At 35.8% G+C, this 10,660-nt stretch overlaps 1 long non-coding RNA gene across 1 annotated transcript; it reads right to left on the reverse strand.

Moving 5' to 3' along the window:
• Positions 1–289: 289 nt before the first annotated feature.
• Positions 290–6,467, reverse strand: LOC125666329 (uncharacterized). Its single transcript, XR_008799263.1, has 3 exons — positions 6,245–6,467; positions 1,004–1,187; positions 290–755 (listed from the first exon to the last, which is right to left on the reverse strand). It is a non-coding gene; the product is annotated as an uncharacterized LOC125666329 (long non-coding RNA).
• Positions 6,468–10,660: the final 4,193 nt, after the last annotated feature.

Below are 10,660 nucleotides of genomic sequence, written 5' to 3' on the forward strand. Positions count from 1 at the left end.
CTAGACAACATTTCCTGGCCTGTTTAAGACCGGATTTTCATATCGTTTGTACTATTATATATCATTATAGAAAGACCTTGCATTTGATGCTATAATATTTGACCTTTTTAACCTTTAACCTGGCTCAAAACTCTTGAATTTATGGTGATTGATGGGACTCTCATATTTCGTTTGTGCATTCCTTGTGAAATGACTTTTTGGTTCCAATGTTTTTAATCTTGTTCATTATTTTGTTTGTTTTGTTTGGGATTTTTTTTTGTCACCGGGGCATGGTGTTTCTAAAACACAATTTGTTTCCTTTCATTTTTTTATTTAAACATGGTACTGGTGTCCGTTGGTTTCAGTGAATACATGATTGGTGAAAGTTAAATTAGAAAGATTTAACCTTCACCAATCAGATTTATTCAATTCCTGATATGTTCTCTGATTTATCTATCTGTCATGATGTGGATGAACAACAAAAAATACACTTCCAAGCACTTTGTAAATGACAAGATATGTCATGTGTTGCACAAATCTATTACAAAAACAAGTACATAAAATGTACGACATATATAATATATATTTAGGTTACACATTCTGTCTTTAAAAGCACATAGTAGATTTAAGAATAGGTCGTTACACATATCTGATCACGAATGTCTACGATTTGACAGCTGCGTAAATAGAAACCAAGTATGCCAGCCCAATCACCACCACGCGAACGTAATGGCGTTTCCTCAAACGTCCAATGGTTTCTAGCACCCACTTCTGACCTTTAAGATTAAAATACTAATCAACACCCAATGATTTTCAGCACCCACTGCGGGCCTGAAAGATTAGAATACTAATTGATAATTAATATCCCGTATTTATTGTGTGATGCATCATTAAATAATCAGGTATTGATTGATCATTTATAATAATACATTATCTAAAAACACATGGGTATGTCGATATACATTATGATAATTCTCGAGTAGAACTAATACATTAGATGAGAGTGTATGAGCTTGATGAATACCCAGTTTCGTGATGAAGTCCTTCTCCAAGAGAACTTTAATATCAGGAGCCATGACAAAGACTGTGTAGAGGAGAGAAAAGAGGCTTGCTCCGACTGGAACCAGCCACAGGTTGTACAACGGTGAGGAAGGACTCAGATAATATACACCACCAGAGCTGTCAGCCATACCCAGGGAAATAAATCCCTATAAATGAACGAAAAAGTATTACTCTGATTTAACATTTATCTCTAAGATATATCCCTGGCCATAAACTCGAGTCCATGTTCAACAACCTTCAATCATGGAGCAATCTAAGCCTTTCTATTTTTAAATGAGCTGACTCTATAGATTTTTTAAACTATTCATCACCACAAAACACACATAAAAACATATTACGAACAGATAGTGTTTGTGAAACTGTATTCATAGACACCCAACCCTGGCCAAATCAAATTATTGCTAAATCTTCCGTTGAAGTCGATTCTTTTCTTTAATTTTGCGAACCATGGATTTCACACAGTTTGTCTGCTTTATGTCCCTGAATAAAATATTTCATATTTTTGAAGATTTTAACCCAACCTTACCATTTGTATTTGCTCCACTGATCCAGGGATCATTTTGAAAGATCCTTCGCTTTCCATGACTACTAAGTACTTTTGTTATAAGTCCAGGAATTAGGAAGATTTTAAAAGAGATAACACATGTTCATTATGCGAGACAAAGTCTTACGTAAGTACCAAAAACCCTGATCCAGGGACCATTATATTATTCTTGTAATGAATCAGCCTTGAAAATGTGTTGGTAGTCATCAATAAATATTTTACTTCCCATTGCTGATATACATTATAGATAAGATATATATCATCTATGAAACAAAAAAAAATCATCCATCTTTTTGTCCTCGTTAAATCAATTTGACAAGGTCATAGAATATAGGTATCTGGATATTATGCAAGATCAGAAATGTGCAGTACAATATACTGAAAGCCCATGCCTTTCCATTTTATGGGATTATTTATTCATTCATTATGTATTGATTGGGGCATCCAGCATATTTTAAAGCACGTTTCTGTGCAAACAGCTTTCACTGCACGATTTTGCTTTAAACTCCTCAATAGGACTTCTAACAGTAATACCAACTGACATTTCACACCTGTGTGGATTCTTCATCTTATTTTCTACAATTATTGTTCTTTCCCATTGCGTATTGCTCACCGAATGATCAGCTGTCTGTGTGTTTCCATTAGAAAGTTCAAGCCCCCCCCCCCCTCCCCCTCTTGTTTCATTCTCAATATCACCCTGTTTATCGTTTATTTTGTTTTACTTTATGTGAAGTCAAAATGCAAATATATATCTGTCTTCCTGGTATTGTGTCAATAAATCTAGATCCATATCACGCTTTATCAGCAACTGTCTATTCAAACATGATGTTGACCCAAACTCATCAAACGTAACCCAAATCTCGATTTCGATCACACAAATGAAGATCACAACCTTCCTTAGTTCACAAAATTGTATTTTTTTTAAACTCTGGTCGCAATTACGACTGATTTAGTGGCAGTCGGGAGTCTAATACCCAGTATAGATCTACATGTGCCAAACTCATACCAATAATAATAATGATAATAATCATCATCATGATAGTAATACTATTAAATAAAACATACAGAGGAACGGGATACAAAGGACCACCTTGCTCTGTGTCAGGGCGAAAGAATGGGACATGATTGTACTTACAGTGGCAAATTCAAGGGGGCGCAACCCCCCCTAAAATTTTTAGCATTTTATGTAATTCGTGGTATCTTGTTTAGAAAAATATACTCAACGATAAAAGAAGCTATCATTTCTTCCATTCCCAGAGAAATACATGACAAAATCTTTTGATTTCTTGAATTACTTGATTATAAGAATTTTTTTTAAACCCTTAAAATTTGCGTCATTTTATTAATTTCACCTTATTAAAACTGATAAAATATGTTAAAAATGACTAAATAGGAGACATATTGCAGGCCCTATAAAATCTGTAAAATATATTAGCTTCCAGGGGCTTCCCCACCTGGGCACCCACTAGGGCTTCGCCCTGGACCCACTGGGGGCCTCAAGGTGGCCCCCATTCCCCTTGCTTAAGATAGTGGCGCCCCCGTAACTGCAATTTCTGGATCCGCCCCTGACTTAGGACAGTTACCCATTTCATTACCCAAATTAATCAAATGAGAACAAATCGTAGATGTAGAATTTCTGAGGACATTTACGACCATTCAATCACCCGAATTAATCTAATGAGAACAAAACATAGGTGTAAAATTTAGTTTCCTTTTTTTATTTTATTTTTTTTTTGCATTCATTGAAAGCGCCGACATGTTTGATTGCTACGTGGGCATCCCGACCAAAACGATCCAATATTTACATGTCGTTTCTCTATATTTTTATTTCATTTTAAATATTTGGTTGATAAGCAAACCCAAAGATAACAAGATGTGTTTTGGAATGAGTGTAAATTTATTATTTGTAATCTTACCGGAGGTGCACTTGTTTTCACATATTTTGGTTGGGCTTTTGTTTTGGGGAAAGTTATTATAATTAACTTTTTAAACACGAGGCACTGAATGTAACATGAAAAGAGGAAATTGGTGGCTGGATCTTGAATGGAAGGGAGACCACTACATTACTAATCCGGTGATGTAACCACTGAACTATACAGACCGATACCTATATAGAATATAATCAATACGGAAAAGCTTACTAAAACAAGTCCATTCTATTGATATCTATAAGATATAACCGTTTACCTGTAGATTATGACCCGCTGTTATACTTGGTGTGCTATTTATAAGATATGTCCCGGTGTTGTACTGATATCTATAAGATATGTCCCGCTGTTGTACTTGGTGTGCTATTTATAAGATATGTCCCGCTGTTGTACTTGGTGTGCTATTTATAAGATATGTCCCGCTGTTGTACTTGGTCTGCTATTTATAAGATATGACCCGCTGTTGTACTGATATCTATAAGATATGTCCCGCTGTTGTTCTCGGTGTGATATATATAGGATATGTCCCGCTGTTGTACTTGGTGTTATATTTATAAGATATGTCCCGCTGTTGTACTTGGTCTGCTATTTATAAGATATGACCCGCTGTTGTACTGATATCTATAAGATATGTCCCGCTGTTGTACTTGGTCTGCTATTTATAAGATATGTCCCGCTGTTGTACTTGGTCTGCTATTTATAAGATATGACCCGCTGTTGTACTTGGTGTGCTATTTATAAGATATGTCCCGCTGTTGTACTTGGTCTGTTATTTATAAGATATGACCCGCTGTTGTACTGATATCTATAAGATATGTCCCGCTGTTGTACTTGGTCTGCTATTTATAAGATATGACCCGCTGTTGTACTGATATCTATAAGATATGTCCCGCTGTTGTACTTGATCTGCTATTTATAAGATATGACCCGCTGTTGTACTGATATCTATAAGATATGACCCGTTGTTGTACTTGGTGTGATATCTATAAGATATGACCCGTTGTTGTACTTGGTGTGGTATGTATAAGATATTACCCGCTGTTGTACTTGGTGTGGTATTTATAAGATATGACCCGCTGTTGTATTTGGTGTGATATCTATAAGATATGTCCCGCTGTTGTACTTGGTCTGCTATTTATAAGATATGTCCCGCTGTTGTACTTGGTTTGCTATTTATAAGATATGACCCGCTGTTGTACTGATATATATAAGATATGTCCCGCTGTTGTACTTGTTCTGCTATTTATAAGATATGACCCGCTGTTGTACTGGTATCTATAAGATATGTCCCGCTGTTGTACTTGGTCTGCTATTTATAAGATATGACCCGCTGTTGTACTGATCTCTATAAGATATGACCCGTTGTTGTACTTGGTGTGATATCTATAAGATATGACCCGCTGTTGTACTTGGTGTGATATCTATAAGATATGACCCGCTGTTGTACTTGGTGTGATATCTATAAGATATGACCCGCTGTTGTACTTGGTGTGATATCTATAAGATATGACGCGCTGTTGTATTTGGTGTGATATCTATAAGGTATGACCCGCTGTTATATTTGGTGTGATATCTATAAGATATGACCCGTTGTTGTATTTGGTGTGATATCTATAAGATATGACCCGCTGTTGTACTTGGTGTGATATCTATAAGATATGACGCGCTGTTGTATTTGGTGTGATATCTATAAGGTATGACCCGCTGTTATATTTGGTGTGATATCTATAAGATATGACCCGCTGCTGTACTTGGTGTGATATCTATAAGTATTTGGTGTGATATCTATAAGATATGACCCGCTGTTGTACTTGGTGTGATATCTATAAGATATGACGCGCTGTTGTATTTCGTGTGATATCTATAAGGTATGACCCGCTGTTATATTTGGTGTTATATCTATAAGATATGACCCGCTGCTGTTCTTGGTGTGATATCTATAAGTATTTGGTGTGATATCTATAAGATATGTCCCGCTGTTGTATTTGGTGTGATATCTATAAGATATGTCCCGCTGTTGTATTTGGTGTGATTAGAACATTAGTCTTCGAGTTACCTATTCCTTCATCTCACAATATCATTTTTTTTTTTTAGTTTTCCGTTACAATTTCCTTACCACATTTCGCAACAATTAAGCGGTTAGTTACATATTTCGTTTTCAAACCAGATGCATTATATTTATTCTACATTTCAGTCATACACTTAATATGCATAGGAATGATTTCACATTTATTTTTGTCCAACTAACACGAAGCATACATTGTAAATTCTCCCTCATTCTGCACCTACTGATTCACGTATATATTATCTCGTTATATGGTGTTTTTACCGATACAAATCTGTACAAACATCTAGTTCGATTTTGAAAAGTGTTATCAATTTGCATTATTTCAACATTATTTCTGCATTGAACATTCTAAAATAGCATTCGGACCATTTCCCTACATGTACCAAACAAATAGAAAAACACAATGGCATTAATACCGCACACAATCAACAATGAAAAAAATGATAATAAAATAAAAATGAAAAAAAAATGATAATAATTAACATCCTGATTTTTTTTTTATTTTCTATTTCTCTATTATCATTTTCTTTTCTTATTTTCATATCTTTTAACGCCATGTTCTCCATTATGACATGACACTCAACAAGCCCTTGAAGTTGTGGCTCACATTCATTAATGCAAATACATAAAAGACCAGGCATATTTCATATTACATAGACTTACTGTTTCGCTGCATTTCTAAAGCTATTGACCCATTGTTCCCAATGCGAGAGCAGCGACAGCCTTGCACGACTTGGTCCCTCGACGACGGCAGAATACAAACCAAAACCATTGAAAATCCCTGCTAAGGTGCATGTGGAAATCTGCAAACTGTCTACTAGAGGAGACCCCCATCCAATTTTACGAAGGAGTACATCTTGTATAAGTGCGCTATCAGATGTATACTAAAAATCTAAATGTGTTGAGGCACAAATGGGATGCACTAACTTCAACACTGCCCAGGTAAAAGTAAGTCCCAGAATGCTATCCACACGAGAAAATATTTTTTTAAAATATATGTGTATACAAACAGCTCCCTATGTATTAAAACTTTATAGAGATAAAAATTAAAATAAATGATATATTGACGAACACATGAATTTCAAATCCGTGTCAATGTCATACCAATAATTAAGATCATAACATCCTCAGGAATGCAAACTTGGTGCAGGACAAACACTGATCATTGTGTGTTCGCGTGTGTGTGTGCACGTGTATGTGCATGCGTGCGTGTGTACGTGCGTGTGTGCGTGCGTGTTTCTATGAAGGGACCGATTCTTCATAGAGCACGTCTTGTAGCAGGGACGGAGTGTATGACAGACACACAGTAGTGACGAACCATACCAATCAGTATCTTATTCTTTTACTTGTATATATTGATTATTCATTCCATTATATGTGTAAGATGTTCCAACTTTTTTTGCTTTTTGGGGGGTTGTCTTCACGTAAACCGTCATTACCTCAGATTTCCGTGAGAAAGTGACGTCAGAAGTGGGATGGTATGTACCCATTGGAACACTAATGCCCAGGACTACTGGGGTATTTTGGCACTTTGGTATCTCTTTGATAACCCAGTGAACTTTATACAATTTCGCTGTTCTGTTTTCAAATCAAAAGAAACGGCTAAATTATAATTTTGTATTAACAAACTGTTAAAGGCCATTTGTTTTTCTCTCTTCTAAATATTGTTTCTTTTTGTTTTCTTCAATTTTTGTGTTTGGTATTTTAGGTAGAGAAACAGCTGATTTCTGGTAATTTACGACCTCATAAAAATGTTAGCAGCAGTTTAGCCTGCCTCAGTAAGTTAGAGGATTAGGGTGATTACAGAATTAGCCATGTGTTTCGCGGAGCTGAAAATAAAGGTTATCGCGAACCTGTTAGTAAATGTGTAGTTTGTGCTTTTTTATCATGTTTTAAAAAGTTTGTAAATTTAAGATTAACGAGCTGACGACATGATACGGAAGTAATATCATCCATGATTCGCGTTGGTTTAATGAGCCTGCGTTTGACAACATCCATAATCAGAGTTAAGTCTATATTCTGGTGTTAGAAAATCCAAATATGGACTAGCTTTGGCTTATTCAAATAACGTATTCAAAAATCTCAATGCAACAGAGTAAAGTTTTTGCGAATATGATGTGGATCTAAATGTCTGTTGACGTACGATAAAATTAAACCTTATATAATAATAATAATAATAATATTCATTTATATAACGCCCTATATGTAGTAAAAAGAAATTATGATAGTATATTAAGACAGATAATATCAAACCATTGCTAGTAAAACATCAATAATGTGAAGTAAAATTACTAAAATCTAATTTGGTCTTTTATATGAACGATGTTCGTGACTGTTTTTCCGTCTTTGAGTATTTGGAAAGAGTCCCATCACATTCACGTTATTTCCTTGTGGACTAGTCAAATTCCCTACATCATATACATTAGCATTGCATCCATATGGAAATACAGTGCCAAGGGTCCTGATTCATTGATCTACCTGTTGTCTACCAATAGAGATACTCAGTATTAGATTGTTCGTGTGATGGTAATTTTTTCTATAATCCTGACCTTCATGGACAGGATGGAGTGGTCTGGGGAATTGAAATGTTCATAGAGAAGTTGGTTTTCACCATTATGTTTTTGCAATATGTGTCCCGATACTCTTTTATTTAGTAAACCCTTAGTTTCTCCCACATACACTAAGTGACGTGGGTTACATTCAATAGCGTAAGCAACGTTAGAAGATATACAAATCAAATTATCAAAAGTTCTGGTACAAAAACTACGTCCGGCGAAATTAATACTAAATTAATCTCTAGTGATCAGCATATCACAAATTTTACAATTTTCAGGTCAAGATCACGAGATCTGAATAAGAATCATCAAACATATATCTTAAAGAAACATGACAATCTTTAATTTGGGTATATAAATTAATATGAATATATTTGTTTGTCTTATCAAGGCAGTATCATTTTCTAAAATGTGATAATGAGTAATAACAGAACCATATATACGTGCTTGTTTGATTTTGTATAACGTGGTACATGTACTATGTTAAAACAGGTCCTGTCCGCCAGTGTATTTCTTGTGATTTCTTATTATCCTGCTATCCGGAGGATACATGGCACAAGATTTAGCATCTTGGTGAATTTTCTTAACTTGGCAGATTTTGGTCAATATGTAACTTCTTGTCCCGCTGGAATAGAATTGGTTCTCAGTACCTCTTGCTTGTCGAAAAGATAAATTAAATGGGGTGGTCCTTCGGGTGAAATCGTAGAAATATGAGGTCCCGTGATACAGCAGGTATGAGACAATAAAGATCCCTCCCTGCTCAAAGACCGTAAGCACCGAGCATACGCCTAAATTTTGCAGCCCTTCACCGGCAATGTTGACGTTTGATTATGATAGAAAAATTCTCGAGCGTGACGTTAAAGAATATACAATCAATCAATCTTTCCTTCAAACGAACGGCATTAACGTCCTTAGGTCTACTATATTCCAGGATTTAAATCCGATTGAACATTTATGGGACGATCTTGGTAGAGGTTGTGCAACCGCTTACCTCAACTACACAATCCACAAGAACTTGGATGGGCATTGTTGAAATAGTGGCAGAGAGAACATTCTTTGAATGATCATTCATAGTGTCTGTCAGTCAATGACATGTCGAGTACACACCGTTACGAACGATTATAGTAAGCATATCCGGTAGTAGTGTCTGTCAGTCAATGACATATCGGTTACATGCCGTTACGAACGCTTATAGTAAACATATCCAGTAGTAGTGTATGTCAGTCAATGACATGTCGAATACACACCGTTACGAACTCTTATAGTAAACATATCCGGTAGTAGTGTCTGTCAGTCAAGGACATGTCGAGTACACGCCATTACGAACGATTATAGTAAGCATATCCGGTTGTAGTGTCTGTCAGTCAATGACATATCGGGTACACACTGTTACGAACGCTTATAGTTAGCATATCCAGTAGTAGTGTATGTCAGTCAATGACATGTCGAGTACACACCGTTACGAACGCTTATAGTAAGCATATCCGGTAGCAGTGTCTGTCAGTCAATGACATGTCGGGTACACGCCATAACGAACGATTATAGTAAGCATATCCGATAGTAGTGTCCAAAATTACATTTATGACGCAACATTATTGAATTCCATTTCACATGCACCCTCTCAAGGTTTTATATCAACGGATGAGATACTTTTATCGAAAGAAGATATAACAATATATTTGTTTATTGAAATAATGAATCATTTAACACAGAAAAATCCACTACTGCACGATCAAAGTCCGTCATGGTAGATATAGTAAAAACACATGTGCATGATGTAGAGTCTCGTGTGCATATATGTAATGTCAGCGAAACAAATTGTCAAGTATTTATTTATTTGTTTACGTACAATGTCGAATTCTGCTGGAGAATATCTATCATTGTTTTATTACTAAAGTGATTTTCTATAGACGAAAACACCTGGAAAACACTTATAACAGCAATAACATCAATTTACAAAGATTAGACGCACGCTATAACTAGAGTGATGCGATCCCACAAAACACGTCTGCTTCACTAGACCATCCGCAGGTCAGAGAAAAAATAGATCGTGCGATATCGGAGGACTCCAAGTTAGACCGCAAAGTCCAAGATTCACAACACTTCATTGCTTTGTGGTCTAGAAAAAATGTATTCTTTAACGCAATCATTAATGCAAAAATAAAATAGATTTTTTATCAATAAGGTAAGTCACGAAGTTCAATAACTTATCTAAGGCTCATGAAAAGATCTAAATTGTAAATCCAAATGCAAAAATTGATTCCTCATGTACATTGCTGGCATCTCATGTTCACGGTCATGTCCTGCATCTCATGACATCTCATCAACTATGCTTGTGTATTCTGGTTCCCTGAACAGCCTTCAACAACCCCTCAGATTCTCAGTATACGATGCAGACGTCTGATTTCGCTTCTACATCTGCAACTACAACGAGATGTGAATGACTGAATGGCCTGGGTAAACAGTATGGTTAGTGATAAGAATTGAGAGTGCGTAATATACGCAGTGTTAACGTTAAAGTAAT

Source organism: Ostrea edulis, chromosome 10 (assembly GCF_947568905.1).
Source record: "Ostrea edulis chromosome 10, xbOstEdul1.1, whole genome shotgun sequence".
NCBI classification, from domain to species: Eukaryota; Metazoa; Mollusca; class Bivalvia; order Ostreida; family Ostreidae; genus Ostrea; species Ostrea edulis.